Source organism: Passer domesticus, chromosome 3, assembly GCF_036417665.1.
Source record: "Passer domesticus isolate bPasDom1 chromosome 3, bPasDom1.hap1, whole genome shotgun sequence".
Lineage (NCBI taxonomy): Eukaryota > Metazoa > Chordata > Aves > Passeriformes > Passeridae > Passer > Passer domesticus.
This window is the reverse complement of record NC_087476.1, coordinates 14,490,679-14,509,495: the sequence shown is the minus strand read 5'-3', so window position 1 is coordinate 14,509,495 and position 18,817 is coordinate 14,490,679. Positions and strand designations below refer to the sequence as shown.

At 39.8% G+C, this 18,817-nt stretch overlaps 1 long non-coding RNA gene across 1 annotated transcript; it reads left to right on the top strand.

The window, feature by feature from the left end:
- The first annotated feature begins 2,522 nt into the window (after window positions 1–2,522).
- LOC135297917 (uncharacterized) lies at window positions 2,523–18,456 on the top strand. The gene is made up of 4 exons (XR_010359851.1): window positions 2,523–2,750; window positions 14,254–14,806; window positions 17,130–17,343; window positions 17,523–18,456. It is a non-coding gene; the product is annotated as an uncharacterized LOC135297917 (long non-coding RNA).
- Window positions 18,457–18,817: the final 361 nt, after the last annotated feature.

Here is an 18,817-nt window from a genome sequence, read left to right as displayed (position 1 = left end):
ATTTCAGGGAGAGTTTTGGTGAAGAGTCCAAGCAAGCAGAGAGGTGACCCTGTGCAGGGAGCTGGCCAAGAGCACAGCACCTGAGGGCTGTGAATGCAGGCACTGACTTGCAGTGGGGTCAACTCTCCTCAGCTGTCTCTGGGGCAGGAATTTCTGCCCATCTTCTTCATAATAATCTCCTGGCAGCAGCATTTACCCAGGAAATGGTGCTGTGACATTTATGCTATTTGTCAATCTGGAGAAGATTTAAACATACTATGACTGTAAATTTGGTGGTTTTGAGAATTGTCAGTGAACTTGATGAGCTATAAAGACATCTTTAGTCATAAATAGCACAGTATACATTCCCACCCCCCTTTTTCAGCCATTCAAGATAGGATTTACTGTTTGCACACTTTCATTTATAAATGCCTCTTCTGTGAGCATGAGATGCTGGTCTGGTTTAGCTGAGTTCATCCCACTGAACTCAGACACAGGCTAAAACAGATGGCTGCATCCAGACTGCCAGCCAGCCACGGGCCTTGGCCTTTGCTAACTCCAGAACTGTGCCAGTGCGCAACTGGGAATTGTTTGGATGAATTCTGCCCAGCTCAGGATAAAATTATGCCAAGGCATTTTAAAAATTTGTCAGCATTTACAATGAAGCTCATATTCTTGGGACACACCTTGGCACCTTTTCATTTATTAGTGCTGATGAACTTTACTAAATATATAATTCTCAAATTTTAAAATCCATTTCTCATTGGAAAAACTAATTATCCAGATTCCTAGCTACATTTCTTCACCCTGTGTGAAGATATGCCCTAAGGCATTTCTGAGGACCGTGTTATGATAACTCACTCCACTGCAGCAACACTTGCCTGTTGCCCCTCCTCTGTCCTCTTCCACTCCTTGCAGGTCTCCCCTGACTTCCCTCCTCCGCTCTCACCTCCTACTCAAAATAATCAAGATACAAGGAAGATGTACTTTTAGAGGCCAATTAAACACAGCAGGGCACCAGCTGAGATGAGGAGCTGCAGTGAGTGAATTTAAATCAAGCTGCAGTTTCTGAGAGATGATCTCTGTACCACCACTGGAATATTTGTTAACAGTGGCAAAGGCTTCAGGCAGATCTGCACATCACCAGGGAGGCTAAGCTTTACTCAGATCATTGTGTGACCCAGAAGTGTGAGTTTAAAAAAAAAAGGAAAAATGTTTAAGTTATAGCTTGCATATCACAAACATGTCTGCAAAATTTTGTACTGGATCTTCCATGTGACAGGCAAATGAGGAGCAAAAAAGAAAGAGGCACAGTTGGCTAAATCACAATGTTCACATTTATATAACATGTGATTGTAACAGCCCAGGATTGCAGAGGATTTAAAAAATAATTCTCTTTTACGTAAGGCAGTTACTTTTCAGTAGTGGCATTACCATCTCATGTCTATACTCTGCTTGGCAGAGACAGTTTTCAGACACCACTCCACTGAAGCAGAGATGCTGTAAAAAGGAAGGAATCAGCACAACCCAATGGGTTTTATTTTGGTCACAATTTTGAAGATAACCCAAAATTTCAGCCCCTTCCATAGGACATCTCCCCCAGCTCCACTTTGCCATTCTTGCACTGCAAAGCCCTTGATCCCCGTGGTGAGTCAGGTCAGGAGAGCTGTGTGCCCGCGTGTGCTGCTGCCTGCACTGCCCCTGACCCGGCGTGAGCCCCGGCTGCTGCCTGGCTGCTGGCCAAGGGCATCTCTCATCTGCCCTGGCCTTTGGGGCCAAAGCTGCATCTGTGCACAGCAGAGCTGGAGGGTGGCAGAGGAGAGGAAGTAAATAATTCATCGGCTGTCTCTGCAGCACAGAGCTAGGAAATAAAAGATCTTCTTTTCCCAAATATCATCAGGTCAGCTGGCCGGAGGAACACCCTTCAGGGTTGTTCATGGTGCCTTATGGCATTGAATACAGTGGGAATTTTGCTTTTATCTTCTGTGCCAGCAAGCTGAGAAATGGAACAGACATGGGATTCTCCAAGTCAGTGTCTCAGTTTGCAGTTTGCTTGACTCTGTCTCATGGTGAAGGATATTTTATGCATTGCACGTCCTGCACTGCCCATACAGAGACACATTTACCATGGGCTGCAGATAGACAATGGCTTTCTCAGACAAACAAGAGAAAATGAAATTGTAGTGGTATCTCTTTTCCTGTCTTCTGTCATGTTTGCAGGGCAGGAGCCGTGGCAAGGGAATGTATTTCCAGAGCATGGACTGTCCCAGAGCTCTATGTACAGGTGCCACCAGGACACTCTGCCAGTGCCCAAGAGTCACAACAGGACTTTAATCAGCCACAGCAGAGCAACAGAGCACTTTGCAAAATGTCCTAAAGACTGAGCATGTGTCCCTGTTAGTGCCCTACCTGGCAGTAATAGCAGCAGAAGGATTTCAAGGTTCTGCCTCTTTCCACAACTCTGCCCTTAATAAATGATTAAACTCTGCACTTACTATTAAGTGCTGGTGGAATTTAAATGGATTGCAGTGCCCAATCTTGGCTTCTCCTCCTTTTTGGAAGCAGGGCTTAAGACAAGCTTATAAAACCTGAAGAAATGCAGCTGTGACTAATTCTTGGCTGCAGCTGGAAAGAAGAGAGAAGGAAGGCATAAAGGGCAAAAAGGGTTTTCTTGAACACTCTCACTGGCCTGGCTTCTGTCTGCTTATCCTGTTGAAACTAGACAAAGTGACTGCATGGCCCATTCCAACAAGGTCTACAGAGAATCTCAGGTACATGGCCTAAGAGTTATATGAACTAATAATATGAATCATAAAATTAAATACTATGATTTCATTCTGCAAGAGATTTGGAGACATAGTTTAAAGGAAAGACAGAACACAAAGAAAAATTGTATTGCATGGAATAATTCTTTATGAGCTTTTTGTACTTTAATATGATATAAATTTCATATTAATAGGTGCCATTTTTATGAAGAAATTTATAGTCAAAATATGGCAACTTCTTTGCTGTAAGAAAGTTAAATTTGATGATTTCATTTTTTTTATTTGCATGGATATTTTGGTGTGAAACAGTGAATTACTTAAACTTGAGACCTTTTATAACATATACTCTTTTATTAGCCACTTTGTTCATGATCAGTTTTTTCTGTGGCATCAGTAAAAAAATGTGGTGTCTGTCCATGGGCCAAAATGACATCTGTACTTTTTCACTAGCATCAGCTGAAGAATGTGTAGCCTAGAGACACAATTAATGCTAGGCTGGCCTCTTCCCCAGATTAGTGGTCTCCTATGCATAGCTTTATATACCATATGTGAAGGGCCAAATTAGTCCCACTTGGGTCACAATTTCCTTGATCACTTCAAGAACCAACTCCACAACAGTGGGTGTTTGTAGAGATGTAATTTTCCATGACTGAACTGGCATTTACCTACAGAAGTATTTTTCCATTAAACATTCTGTCTGAGATGTTGGGACATAAAATACACCAAGATACATTTATTAGTAAAAATCTATCAGTATTTAATATCCCTTCTGAGACAAAAAAAATCAAGTTGTAAAGGCTGCTGCTATTTTCTTTCTTTGGCCAGGGCTTTTTTTTTTGTAAAAAAGTACCCTAAACTGTATTTGCATACAGATATGGGAAGTTACCAGCTTCGTTATGGCTTCAGCAGGGTTTATCAAGGGCAAGACCAGAGTTCTGCTAGCTGGCCTAAACAGACACTGCCAGGACATAATAGCTAAATGCAGTTAGGCATACAGAGATTACTGGGGATGTGGCAAATCCTGATGTCTTCTTGGGTAAGGGATTTTTTCCACACTTGTTATTCCTACCCCTGGAAACTCTGCTATGTGACTGAGAATTAGAAAGTAAGGGAACATCCTGGGTCATTAGCTAAGGCTACAAGCACATGGGAATGTTGCTATAAATAAGCAAATCAGAAAAAAAAAGCACAGTATAATAATTTAGCTGGGAAAAGGCCTCTAAGATCAACTCCAGCAGTCAACCTAACACTGCCAAGCCCACCACTAAACCTCATCCCAAGTGCCACATCTTCATGTCTTCAGGGATGGTAGTTCCACTGCTTCCCTGGGCAACCTGTTCCAATGCTTGACAGCCCTTTCAGTGAAGAAATTTTTGCTAATATCTAATATAAACCACCCTGGTACAATTTGACACAATTTTGTCCTGTCCTCTCTCTCTTGTCCTCTCTATTACTTGGGAGAAAAACCTGATCCCCACCTGCCTACAACCTCCTTCCAGGCAGTTGTAGAGAATTATAAGGTCTTCCCTGAACCTTGGTTTCTCCAGGCTAAACACTCCAGCTCCCTCAGCTGCTCCTCATTGGGCTCGTGCTCCAGACCCTTCACCAGCCTTCCCTGGACACTCTCCAGCCCCTCATGTCTTGTTGTGAGGGGCCCAGGACTGGACACAGGATTTGAGGTGTGTCTTCACCAGTGCCAAGTACAGGGGCAGCAGCACTGCCCTGGTCCTGCTGGCCCCACTATTTTTGATATAAGATGGGATACCACAGCCCTTCTTGGTCACCTGGGCACACTCTGGCTCAAGTTTAGTAAGGATGATAGGGCGTGAAACAAGACAGGAGTTGGGATTATCCTGATTTGTACATTAAAATGTAATCTGTGCTTTCCCTCTCACCCACTTTGCCTCTGAACCAGAATTCATGGCCATTTGTGGTGTGTTTTCGTTGAAAGTGACTGAAGAGATTTTACCAGAAAAAACTGTTACATATTTGGGTGACATTATTTTGCTTAGGTGCTAAGATGCACAGGCTTTCCTGCTGTTTATGCGAGAATCTCAGTATAATGTTTTGATGAAACCTTAGGTACATTATTTTCATCACATATTTTGGAAGATAACTTAGAAAACATTTAGGAAAAAGCCCATAAATGAATCAAGATATGTTTCCGTTTACTGCCTCTAAAATCTAAAGAAAAAGAAATCTAAGTATTAAAATATTACTAATATTGTAAATATTAAAAATTTAAAGTATTAAAATACTTACAGTATTAAGATATTACTATTGTACTGATGAACAAAAATATTTTAAAAATTTGAATCATTGAAATGGTTTAAAGAAGCATCACAAACATTAAAAATCCTGTACAATAATGGTATTTGGTTATTACTTTGTATTATTATTACAGGGTGTGGGTCGTGGGTGTATTGTTTTGTGTCTTTACAATACAATTTATGTCTTCAAGTCTGGATTGTTTTCCAGGAGAATTTCTGATTTCCTTATTTTTTGATGACTCAGCAAAGGGGTAATTGTAACATATGGGGAACACTTTTCAATCTTAAGTGATTTCATGTAGTCCTAAGGCAGGTTTTTGGCTTGATAATATGTGTATGTTATTATATACAAGTTTATAAATCTTCTGATTATTATTAAAAATTATAGTAAAGGAACAGTTGTTTGAAGAGCACTGTCCTGTGTCAAAACACAATTTTCTCAAGCACTAAAAAGCAGTGCACACTGGTGGAGCATGGTATCAAGTCTGGGACATAAACTGATATCCTCTTTAGAGGCAACTAGAAATCTGTTTTGTGGTAGAATCATGAGGATGGTAGAAAATGAGAAATGGTGAGAGGAAAACCATGGAAAGTTATTTCTTTAAGGTCCATCATTTAAAACAGATACTGTAATATTAGAGAGAAAACATTAACCTTCCCTCCAAAATTCAAAGGAAGATATGAACTTATTTGTTATTTTGCACCATCCATGTCCTTAATGATTAACATTAAATAGCTTTGTCTCTGGAGGAAGAAAGATAGCTACATGACCAAATCACTGCCTTATGCTCTTGGTTTTTTTTCTGTGATTGGTTCAATCATGTATGTATTCACCAAAGTCATTAGAACTGCAATGGTAATCAGAAAGAGGAAATGGTCTCCATCTATCATCCAGTTTCTAACAAGAAGAGGTAACAGACCATTTTAGTTACAGTGCATTAATGCCTATTACTGCCCTAATGAAGATTTGTGTTGCTTTCCCAAGAACCTTGAAGTTAATCTTTGATTTCCTCCCAGCTTTCAAAGAAACACCAGTTTTCACATGACTTCAGCCTGTTGGAGCAAACAAAGAAATATTCCTCTGACCATTATAAACCATAGTTTCATCGGGGAAATTAATATGAAAAACACAAAGTAAAGTCTAGTTATTACTGTGGCTAAATCCTCTGAGTTTGGCAAACACTGACTGACTCAATCCCTTTGATTGTGCCCAGACTTTTCTCATAGCAGCTGTATCTATACAGCTAACACATGGCTAGTATTAAACCATTGCCTATGAAACTATTATCACATATTCAAGTCTATGTTACTGTGAAATATTATAGTAACCATATGGCCATTGCACATCTTGCCTAAGCTGTATTTCTACATAACCAGGCTCAGTATTGTGTCAAGTACCTCCATTCTTACAGTGTAACAATCAGGCTGCAATGGGAAATCCCAAATGATCTTGGCTGATGACTTTTAGTGATGTGTCACATGCCATTACAACTCACACATCTCATAGTGAATACTGTTTGGGAACTGGCTCTCCTTTGAGCAGTGTTTGCTGTGTTTATCCTGTCCTGGTGAGATTAAGTCCCAAAGGAGCTGGGTGCAAGGCTGATTTCATGTCCCAGAAATAAAGGTATGTCACAAAACCTGCTTTTCTGGTGTTCTATGTGACTGCTGCCTTGGGCTGGACACAGTTAACATGCAGACATGGGACTGAACTTTCACTTACTAATGTGGGTGTTAGCTCACCTGTCCTCTCTAAATAGTGGGCTCAGGTTTTCTCTCTGGTTCTGCCTCCAATAGAACCGGGTGTTTGTTCAAACTGAACACCTATTCAAATATCTTGCTGTATCAGACAGCCTCAAATGTCTGAGGCTCCCAACACATGAGGAGTTACTTTCCTGGGTTTTGTTTAAGCATCTGTTGGAACACATTCATCCTTGGTAATTACTTGACATTTGGACACAAAGAATTCTAAGGAAAGGAAGTACCTTAGTAGACTTAGGAACATTTAAATGCATCCTAAGGAAAGACCAACTTGAGTGTTATTTGAAGAGCTTTAATTTTGTTGGCAAGGCTACTGGGAACTAAGAAAGCCCTTTACGCGTGGAAACAAGCTTGCCAGACCATTTCCTTTGCGTATCTTGTTCTGCAGAAGTAACAGAATATTCCATTCCTGCATATTTTAATAATGCCAAGGGAAAAGGTGTATGTGGAGTTAAGGAAAGCAGCTTTCTGACCAGCCTGTTTCTTCCTGTTCCCATGGTTTATGTGTGACAGTGGTGACACACAATTCCTCCTTCCCAGGGAAAGGATATCTGTCACAAAAATAAGTTCTGCTGCTCTCTGAAAGATTGACCTCTTTTATGGGTAGCCTGGCAGGTGTTTGTTTTAATTTTTAGACACGTGACTTGCAAAAATTAAAATGGGCTGTAGGGATTTGACCATCATTCTATTTTACATCTGCTTTCATCAGCATAGCTCCATGACCTTGATTCATGTTGGCGTGAATGAGAAGAGAATTAGACTCTGAGTTTCCATTTTACTATGCAGGAAAACTAACATTATTGTAAAGAGAAACAGTTTAAGGATACTGTGGAGTATGTCTATATGGAGATATAGATCAGTGACTTGGATTAACACATGGCAGTCAATTCAGTGCCCAGTAGTAGGTATTTGAAGAATAAAGAACTTAATTGTGAACAGCTGTTTCCACACACTTAATAAAGTGTGCACGGCCAGTTCAAGCTCTATAAAGTGTAAAACATAGTTTTATAAAACACATACTGGGACCATGCACATTTTTCAGAGAGTGCATCAGGCATTCTGACTTTTAAGTCCTGTCTGTCTTTTGATTTAAGAGGCAGATCTCTGTAAATATTTTTCTTGGGTCTTTTTTTTCATAGTGTAACAGGCTTGGATAACACCCCAATATTTGTAAAAAACATGGCTATTCCTATGCAAAAGGAGCATCATTATTATTATTATTATTATTATTATTATTATTATTATTATTATTATTATTATTATTGGTGTCTTTCCACCTCAAGTAATCTGTTTTGTGATGTTAAGGAGGAAAGGATAGTGGCTTTAGCAAGTAATCTGTTTTGTGACGTTAAGGAGGAAAGGATAGTGACTTTAGGAATGGTTTTATTTCAGCTTGGATTATGGCTTCAGAACTACAAAGAATGTCAGTATCTCAGGGGAGCCTGGGGGGATCAGAAATTAATAGTATATAGTAAATCTAATTTATCAGCAGGAGCTGAGAGTCCTGGGCACTAGAAATGACCCACAGATGTCATGCATTCAGCCATCAATCCCATGGTTTGCCCTGCACTAATGATGATTAACAAACACTGAAGTGTGTGGCCAGCCAGGGAGGTTTGAAGGGTCTTTGGGCCGTGAGCAACTAATGTCTTTTCATTCCTGTTTTGAGTGCCGGAGTCAAGGGGCTGAACAAAGGCCCATTTCTACCACTGTCTGTGCCCTAGAATCAGGTCTCTGCCTCCAGTGGGTCTCAGCCCTGGTCCTGCAGAGTGATCACATAAAATTCTTGTTTTCAGATGAGTCCCTCCAATTTGTAGGTCTAAACTACAAGCTGATATACATTTTTGAATCACTTCTTGATTGCAAAGAGCAGAAATTATTCTACCACTTCCTTCAGAGGCCAAGGACTTTCAGGTCTGATTTTAAGCTGGTTCAGGGCAAAAGAGAGAAACTCTGCAATGGATTAAGCAATCAGAGGAAGACAGCTGGGTGAGAGGAGGCAGCTTTATGGAATAGGTTGTGCTACAGGTTTTAAGGGCATTTTGAGAATTAATGTGATTTAGCAAAGGTTTGGCAAAATTAAACTAAACCCACACCTCAGCAATAGGTTTCATAGCAGGAATTTCCATCCATTGAAATAAATCCCATATAGAGACAATCTTCCTTAAGGTTTACATATCATTATCTGAAATACATACACGTTAGTTTACATGGGTGCAGTGTTCTGCCAGTCAGCACCAAGTTCATACAAGAAAAATTAAATAATAAAAAAAATCAATAAAGCATGCACAAATGAAGATCAAAAGGATTTTAAACAGTCTATAAATTTCTCCAATTCACTGACCAGTATCCATACTCCTATTTCTTCATTTGGCCTTTGAGCCCAGAAGAATAAACTTGCACATCCAATATAAATAAATGAATAAACAAAATGGGAAAGTTTTTTTCTTGTTATTTGAGTTCAGCTCTCATATACATCTTGTTCAATATCTAAGCAACTAATGCTAAATGAATATGAATATCAGCAAGTACAAAGTCAGGCAAGGTCAGCAAGACTGAAGGACAATTACTTGTTGACATTTCTTAGTTAAGTGGTCACGTGCATGGCTCTTTGAGCTCAATTATCTTTTACTTTAGACTTTTAGATGCAATTTACTGTGTTTATTTTTAATAACAGATGAGAAAACTCTCCCAGTTTCCTGCTCTTGATGTCTTTATGCAGGTTTTGAAGAAGCTTGAGCTCTTCAGCCCTGCTTTCTAGCGAGGCCAGAGGGCTCCCAGCTGCCGCTCGCCTCCAGAGGGGACGCGGCACTAGAGGGCGATGCAGACACACACTTCTGTCAGCCTGTCTCCGGTTGTTAGAAAGCAAAACTAGAGGAGCAGCAGATTAATTAGAAAGTTCTTGAAAAAAGAGTTTGCTACTGCTCTCTCATCCCTTGCCTTCTGTTCTTATACCTTCTCTCTGGATTCTGCTTGTTATATTTTTGCACCCTAGGTCCTGTGATAGTTCTCCGCATTCCTCCCTTTCTGTGTTTACCACTTTTTGCCCTTCAGTCTTTGAGTGATCTGAAACATGTGTCCAACTCCTAAGCAACGCTACTATTCTCAAGAGTCTTCCTTCTCTTTTCCAGTCTTTGCTTTTTTGCTTCGGCCTTTCCCTAATCTTATTCATTCTTCATCTATCTTTCTCTCTTGTCCATCCTGTCCCTTCCTCAAGGAATCGCTCCCATTGTACATCCTGCCCCAGCCTGCACTGAAAAAATGCAAAAGCCATGAGGATGAGCAAATAAGAGTAGGAGGTATGTCATCATATGTGCTAGTGATTAATACAGGGGAAAGAAGAGCTGGATCCTGGTCTTTGTGCCTAAGGTATCCATCCATGGTGCAGTACACAAATAATTCATGAGTAGGTATCATAGTCAGTCTTTCCTCTAACCTGGGTAAGTGTGGCAATACTAAACTCCAGTGTCATGTAGCAAAGCTCATTCAGGAGGAATGGAGGGTCCTTAACTGGCCCAGTGATGATCTGAGGAACAGGTAAAAACAGCTTGAACTTTGTCTGAGGGACAAAGTGGACTGTTCACTGCCTAGCTGCTAGGATTGTGGTATGAAATTGGATGGGGTCATAGGAGACCAGGGATAAGCCTGGCAGCTCCTGAACCGGCAGGGAACTGAGGATCCTGAACTCCAGAGAAGGTGTCAGAATACCCTGCATGGACTTTCCCCATCTATCAGCTCAGGGCTGCTCTGTGTTCAGAGCAGTGTTCACTGTCTTGTGTCAAGGGCAGATGGGATGGAGGAAATTGTTTTCCCTGCTGTGTGCAGGCAGCTGCCAGAGGCGCACTGGCGGCTGGCAGGCAGGAGTGGTTTGTGCCTGGCGAAGGGAAGCTGTGCCCCTGGCTCTGCGTGCAGAGCTCTGGTGCTAGCAGCTCCCTCCTTTTGAGGTTGCCAGCTTTCCTTGTTTTGCAAGCACCACATCCCATGAGAAATGTTGTAAACTGTGCTGATTAGGGCATGTGGGATTAGTTGTGGGTTAGGCTGCTCTCAAGGAAAATTTCTTGTGATGCATATAGGCAGAAAGAGAGCTGTCACTCAGTCATCTGCTTCAGTCCATACAGTTTTTATTATCCTCCCATGGCTTCTCTAACCTAGAACTCTAATGACTTGGAAAAACATCCTGGATTTGTTACTAGAGACCCTTTCCTCTTTACAGAAGATTCAGGATTATTCCAGGGAAAAGTAAGCCAACCTGCAATACTCTTTCTCTAGAAACAGACATGCCACAAATCCCCCACAGGTGACTCCAGGCTAGACACTGTCTCTATCCTCATAACTTTGTAAATCCATTTGAAAGAATGTGTGAGGAAAAAAAAAAAAAAGAGAAATGAGAGGGGTGGGGAAAGACATGCCTCTCAGCCACCATAATTTTTTTAGATCATGCTGAAAATTGCATCAATGAACACCATTGTCCTGCAAATGGATGACTCATCTTGCATTTGTTTTTTATGGCTGCTTACCACCAAATGTCCCCACTTGCTCATGTAGTGCTGCCTTCTCAGAGCCTTATGGACATGTTCTCAGTTGCCATGAAGACAAAAACTAGGTAAATGACACAGTGCTCCCAAACTCAATGACATCATAACGTGGACAGTTCTCAAAAGCATCAATTTCAAAGTTATTAAGGTAACAAATATTTACTACTCCTCCAGAAAAAGCCATCCTTCACCTCATCACTGGAGGATGTGATTTCAACTGTATTTCCCTGGAAATGACAAGATGACAGGAGGATATGTGATGGAGAACGAGAAGGTATTATACAGGCTCACATTCAAATTCATTGTCAGACAGTGAGACTGATGACTCAGAGTTTTAGAAAATGAAACAACCAAAGATCATGTCTCAGTCAGTGCTCATAACAAACCTGAATTCCCATTTGCACAGCTCATATACATGGGAATTACATTGCATGCTTAGAATCAATTTGCATATGCTGTTTCTACTCAGTCACACATCAAATAATGTACTAGGAGTGCATTTTAATTCACTGTATTATCATAGAGCTTGAAATGCTGTCTTCTGTTAATTTTCCTTTTGAAGGTTGTGTGCATGCATGTGAGTATGTTCTCACTTGCTCCCCCCCTCGCTGTTCCTGTTAGCAGGTCTTCTGCCTGAGGGACCAGATTGAAAAGAATTTGGGAATCAAGGAGTTTAGTAGAAATAAAAGATAAATATGTATATTTCAAGTTGAATGTTTAAATCCCTTCTTTGGCATTGGAGAATTATCTAATATACAAGCAGATTTCAGAATCTGGGCCAGAGATCCAAGACAGGATCACATGGTCTCCATTTGGCCGTGTACTCCAAAGAGATCCAGGCCCTTCATTAACTGCAGCACAGTGATCTCAGGACTGACCAGCCCAACCAGACCTGCTTTCACTGTGTAGCAAGAGTTTTTGTGTTGAGGATTCACTAGTTCTGCACTTGTTAAGTACCAAAGAACTCCAGAATATGCTGCATGATTAGCTGATTTTTTGATCACCAATAGTAAAAACAAAACATGGCAAGTATATCTGCACTGTGTTTTCAGTGACTGGAAAAGTGAAAACCAACCATGTCCCCAACTATGCATCAGTTCATCAGACTGACCCAAACAAAACTACATTTTGAACTTCAGCCTTTCTCTTGCTATAATTTCTGGTGGAAAACCTAGGAGTCAAGGAGGGGTTATCTTACATTCTATTCAGCTATTTTCAACATTCTTCCTCTCCTGACCACAAAGTGTTTGGAATAAATATTGCCTCATGTTCCTAAAGAGATGTTGAGAGCCACACAGGACTTTTGAGCTGTAAGAAGCTGAGTAACTGATGGAGGTCTCTCTAATGTCATTCTGTGCAGGTGCTCCTTATGCTGTCTCTTCAGTGTCACTTTCCCTAGGACTGTGCTGTTATCTTCTTCCCTTCCCTTTCCTCCTCTTCCTGGAAAGGGTGGATAAATTTACACAAACACCTGCACATCGTGTCTGTGCACTGTATTCTCTTCTTATCACCATGTATCAGAATTTCCAAGCAGCTCAGAGGTAAATTAAAGAGCATTTCAGAGATGCAAACTAAACTGTGCCAGGATCTGTTTTCTAGCTGAAGAGCCAACAGGCTTGTCTTGTGAATTTGACCAGTTTGGAGTCTGGGTATATGTTCATCATCTCTGGCTGTTAAATAGCTTTGCTGTTAAATTTGACTTGGTATGGATTTTATTATTCCATCATCCATGAGTTATTAATGATCAAAAGTGATGTGCTAAAAGAAGTGGTGGTTTCCATTAAGATTGTATTATAATAGTGTTTACAAGATACAAGCTTGAGATAATTGTTTCTCTTTTTGGCTTTGTTTGAATGTTTTTGATGACTTGGACTGAGTTTAAATATTTGATGTATGCTAGGAAAATAGCAAAGAGGACGACATCAAAGGAGAAGAGAGAAACTTGGTTGCTCCAAAGATTACAATACACATTGGTACATTTGAGCAGCTAGCAGGCACCTTAAAAAAGCCTCGGACTGTAGAAATTTTAATAATAATATTTAATTGTACCCTCTGTAAATCAAGAACACTTTTGTAAAACAAACATGACATGGTTCTACTGAGAACAATGATGTCACAGTTTAAATTCTCAAATATTCTTTTCCATATAATTTAAATAATTTATATTAGCCTGGGTCCTCCCAGGGTATACAGCAAGTACTAGTTATTCTAGACACAGTGGAAAGACAACTTTATTGTAAAATTTCTCAGCAGTCAAGGTCTCACCCTAGAATAAAACTGGATTTCTGCAATTCCTAAACTAAACTGTTATTTAAGCAGATCACCTCTCAAAAAGGTAATTCATTATGCAGTGACCTGAGCAGAGCACAGTCAACTTATAGTGTATGTCAACCAGTTTCCTAATGTAGTTTTCTCTCATTATGAATATTATTTTCATACAAAGAAAATGCTAGTTTAGATTTGCATTATGTAGTGCTCGATTCTGGAATAATAAAGACTATTATTCCAGAATAACTCTATTCCAGAGATAAAGAACTGCAGAATTAATTTATATAATCTCTTATTTGAATGCACTAAATGCCACAATATACAATATCAGAGTATCCACCTCCTTCAGAAGGAGGGCATGCACAGGTAACACTTTAAAAAAACAAGTGATGTATACTGACTGTAGACACCATATTCTCCTCATTTTCTCTTGTGCAGTGGTTGCTATTTTGTGTATATCATATCATGGTGGTACATTCTGCCCCTGACCTTTAGGGAATAAATAAATAAATACATAAATAAATAAATAAATTTTGAAAATTATTGCAGACTTTACTTGAATAAGTCAAGAACGGTGAATATTGAATATTACTGGGAAATCCATTTTAATGCATTGAAGAAAAGCTTCCATGAAAGATAGCCTGTTGACTGTATGTAATATTTTCTTTCCCACAGGCTGAAACATATGGGGTTTAGCTGCTACACTAGGAACAACACATCCATACTGCACATATGGCACAATGATGTGAGCAGCACTGAGCTAGGACACCATCAAGGAAGATGTGGAGTGGCTTCATTTAAACATGAACACACAGAGATGTGAACAGCAGGGCTAAAATATCAGCTGTTTACATAGAACCTGCTCTGGGAAGGCAATGCCTTTGCTCATTGTATTAAATACAAGATGAAGGGCAAGAGCTCTGATGGGCCTTGTGTTACTGCTGAGCAGGGCAGATCCTACACACGAGTGACTGGAAGAAAAATATAAAGGAGGATGCAAAGCAAGACCCACCTTGGGAATTGCTGCAATTTCTGCTTTAGCAAGTTGCTGAATTCAGGCCTGTGATTCTGGCAAAGATGATGTAGGTAATTTGTTCTCCTGCGGTAACATGTTCAAGCAATGATGACCATTAAATGATGGAAGACCATCTTTGAGTGAATGAATGTTTCTGAATGGGGAATAGGAAGAAAAATTCTTCTAACTTCAAAAAAAGTGAGTCAGAAAAAGGTAAGAGACTTTTCTGCAGAAACTGGAAATTGTTTTGCAGAAGGAGAGCCCCTGTTCTACAGAACTGCTGCTGATCTGTTGAACATGCTTAGGGAAGTAGTGTAGGGTGGCATTTTATCTACCTCTGTTCTCTTGTCTGTGCAAGAACAAGGCCATCAAATGAAGCCACACAAAGAAAGGTTCAGAAGAAGCAAAAGGAGGTGGTTCATTAAGGTATTTGGGAAAGCTCTGGTTATTTAAAATATGCAGAGGTGTAAGGGAGCAAAATTAACAGAAGAGAAATAGCTTCAAAACACTTACAAATGTTCATCATGAAAATGTTTATTGAAAGCAGAATGTGACTGATTTTGCATTTGCGTGAGCAAGAGAAGGATGTTGTCAGGTGTATCTGATGAGTGAGAGAGGGGATGAAATGGGGCAAGGAGGACTCCAGTGTCCCTGTGAGGGCCTGGGAATCCAAAGACCTCTGTTCAGGTGAGCACAATGGTCCTTGTGGACACTTCCATTGTTTGTGGAAATGGTGTTGCAAAGAGATCTAAAACATGGCCCCAGGAGTTGGCCAGTGCATACAATCATTCTTCACATCTCCCACATACTTCTCCTTGAGTATGCATGGTTTTGACTAATACTTTTTTGGGAATTCTGCTAAATTTACCAGTGGATCATATAAGGTAGAATTAGATTACATATCTGCTGTAAAATTCATATAATAGGTAAGTATTATGATGCCTGATTTAGAGTAGGACTCTGATTTTCCCTCCCTTTCTTAGGCCGTAATTGTATAAACTTAATTACACATCCCCTGTCTTTAAGAAGTGAATGCACAGGAGAGCTGAACACTGTATTTTTTGATCTGATAGATTTGATTACAAGAAGAAAGATTTAGGGACAAGTGATTGATTTTTCAAAGATGCAGGTTCATTTGAACTGAAACTGTTAATGAATTTTAATTGAGATAAAGCAGTTACATCTTACTGGTTTTTTTTTTTAATATGCACAAAATAGAGAAATGCTACAAATATCCATTTTTTTATTTTAACATGAAAAAAACCCAGAAAACCCCAACTCTACCAGACCCCTTATGTCCCTCTCTTTAAAAAATGAAATAAAGCATCACATTTTTTTTCTCTAAAAACTCATTCTGCCAATATCTCCTTTGGACTCACACAGCTGATGGAATGTAATGTGCTGAATATCCTTAAATAGTGTTAACTTCAATATCTAGAGTTACATAAAAGGCATCTGCAACATGAAAGACAACTTTAATATTTTTCCCCAAGACTTGGATGGGCAAAGGAAAAAAAGGTGATTTATTTAACCTGGAACAGAATGTTCCTTGGTAGACTGATAATTTTTAACAGAAAGCTCAATATTGCTCAGTTTTTACCTCTCATAATTGTGGATTGTCAGTGTAAAAGCAGTTAAGGTCAAAGTTTAATGACCACACTCATTCATCACAAAATGTTTGTTTACCATCCTTAGAAGGAGATTATGTCTGCTGGTCTTGGCAAGACATGCCACTTTAATGAACATTTTTCTTTCCTCTCAGAAATTTACCCCACCCACTAATGAGCTATTAATCAGAAAACAGTGCACTAGTATAAGTCTGTGGGAGATGAGATGAAGATCTCTGGAGACACCTTTCATCCCATTTTACTTCTTTTATGGGGCCTCAGCTTCTTTTATAACAGCTCACTATTTAATAGCCACTGTCACTTTAGCCTGGAAGTTCAAAAGACCTATAAATTCCTTGACACAGCTTATCTGTCACAGAACAGGAAGGCTACAATAAAATATGATAATAAATTAATAATCAATAATAGCTGACAAGGTTTCTTCTTGCTCTCCCCTGTGATACAGCTTGTGCAGTTGAACCATTGTAGGGTTTGTGTCTCCCAGCAGAGGACTGCAAGGCAGAGGTGGAGTTCTGGGATTTTCTCCTAAAATGACCTGTAAAGACATTTTTCATGCCAGCTCAACAGCTCAGACTGTTATTTCATAGCCTTAACCTCTCTGTAGTTAGATTCAAATGAGAAGATCCAGAAAGGTGAGAACTCTCTTTTTTTACAACAGCCTATTAATTTAGGAACCTGGTTACAAGTGCCTGAACATTAAAGGTATTATTACTGTAATTGACTTAACTTTTAGCCAATCTGTAGACAACGAATAGCTTTAAGTATGTGAGGGGGGTATTTTTCCTAAGGAGGCAATGAGAAGGCATCTCAGCACATTCTCTTTTAATCTCACCCATATGTAGAATAGGTTAGAGATTTCTGGTCACTGTCCTGCTTGCAACTACCTTCCATTTTTTGTCTGAATACAGGAAATGTCCTCTCCTCATTGTGGTCTTACATCTAATGAATATACAGAAATGAATCAAGGACTTTTCCTCTGAGCTCAAGAAAGAGCATCTTGAATTACTTTGTGCCTATCCCTTGCTATCCCAAAGCAGTCTTGAGGTCAGCCTGGGAGTCTGGGCAAGGCTGGCAGCTCAGTACTCCCCAGATGGCATGAATGCACGACGCTTCTTTGGATATGTGAGTTAAAATTAATTTCTCTTTATCACTGAAGCATCTAGCACTATATTAAGTAGTGTGACAAATATCTGTCGCACAAACTTTATTTCTTCCCTCTGATTTGTTTTGCGCTCATCAGTGCCTAAACTGTATTAACTAAACAGCCTCAGAAGACTTCCTGTCCTGTTTTCTTTTTTCAGAGAGCTGTTGGCATGCTGGATACTGCATACCTACCTGCCACTGCTGCCACTGTCATATCTTTGAATGATAAACACTGCTCTTTTCCAGCGGGTGTAGGGACAGCAGTTAAAGAGTGGGACAATGCTTTCTGAAGCATCAAGATGCTAACAGAGATCTTCAACACAGTCTCTGCCTCTTTCAAGCTCCCATGGCTGCTTTATACCAAAGAAGTGGCATAAGACCTTTCCTTGGCTTTAGTGTTCCACAAAGTATGAGTGATTCCCATGCATGAATTCAAGCATATCACTGGAAGAACTGGATCACAGACTGGCTGTAAGATTTAAAATGTCTTATTTACTGCTTTAAAAATAAAGATTCCTCAGATTCCAGTAAAACCATTGAAACCCTCCTGTATAGGTTGGTGCTATATGGTTTCCATATGGGGAGGAACACTTGACTATTTAATGGTTTGATCAAGAGCACTGCTGTTGCTAGGAAAGGTGTCTAAGCCAGATGATTTCAGTTGCTGCTGCTAATAAATGAGGGCTGCAAACCCGTTGAAAGTGATGGTAATGGCTACAAGTGAGACTAAAGCTGAGCAAGCTCAGAGGTGTGTTTTTTGCCAAGACAAGTTTATAGTGGGTGGTAGAACATAGAGGTTACTTTTTTAGAAAGGACTGTTGTCTGCATATGTGCCTCCTATTTTAAAACCAGAAGTTCTTCAATGTCATGATAAATTTTTTGAACAGTCAAAAGCAGAGTAAAAAATGTGTTAGAGGTGAGTTTGAAGGCTTCAGAAACAATGGCACCATGGTTCTCTAAATGTAAGCACTGTTGTTTTTCTCTGCCATGAATTACTTAATCAATTAAAATATTAGTCTGCATGATACAGTTTGTTCAAGTAATTTGCACTAAGTTAAGAAAATCTTCAGCTTTATTGTAATAATTAATTCAAAGAAGAGACATTATTTTGTTGAACATTTTCTTCTATGCTAGGAATACTTAATAAATCATTAAATATTATCACTGCTATTAAGAGTACATTGATGTTATCTGATCACTATGCGTGGGTTTCTGCTGGAAACACTGCATGTTTGTAGAGAGGTGGAAGGAATTGCAGACACCCTGTGGTGCTCCCCAGCTCAAGAAAACCAAGGTGTGGACTTATTCAAATGGGTGCCCAATCAAATGCTGAATTCCAAGCATAGTACTGCACATTCTCCACATTTACAGTTGTGGATACTTTGAGTGCTTCTAGAGGGAGCTAGAATCTCTGTGCTCTCTAAGAATCTAAGACAAGACCCAAGACAATAAA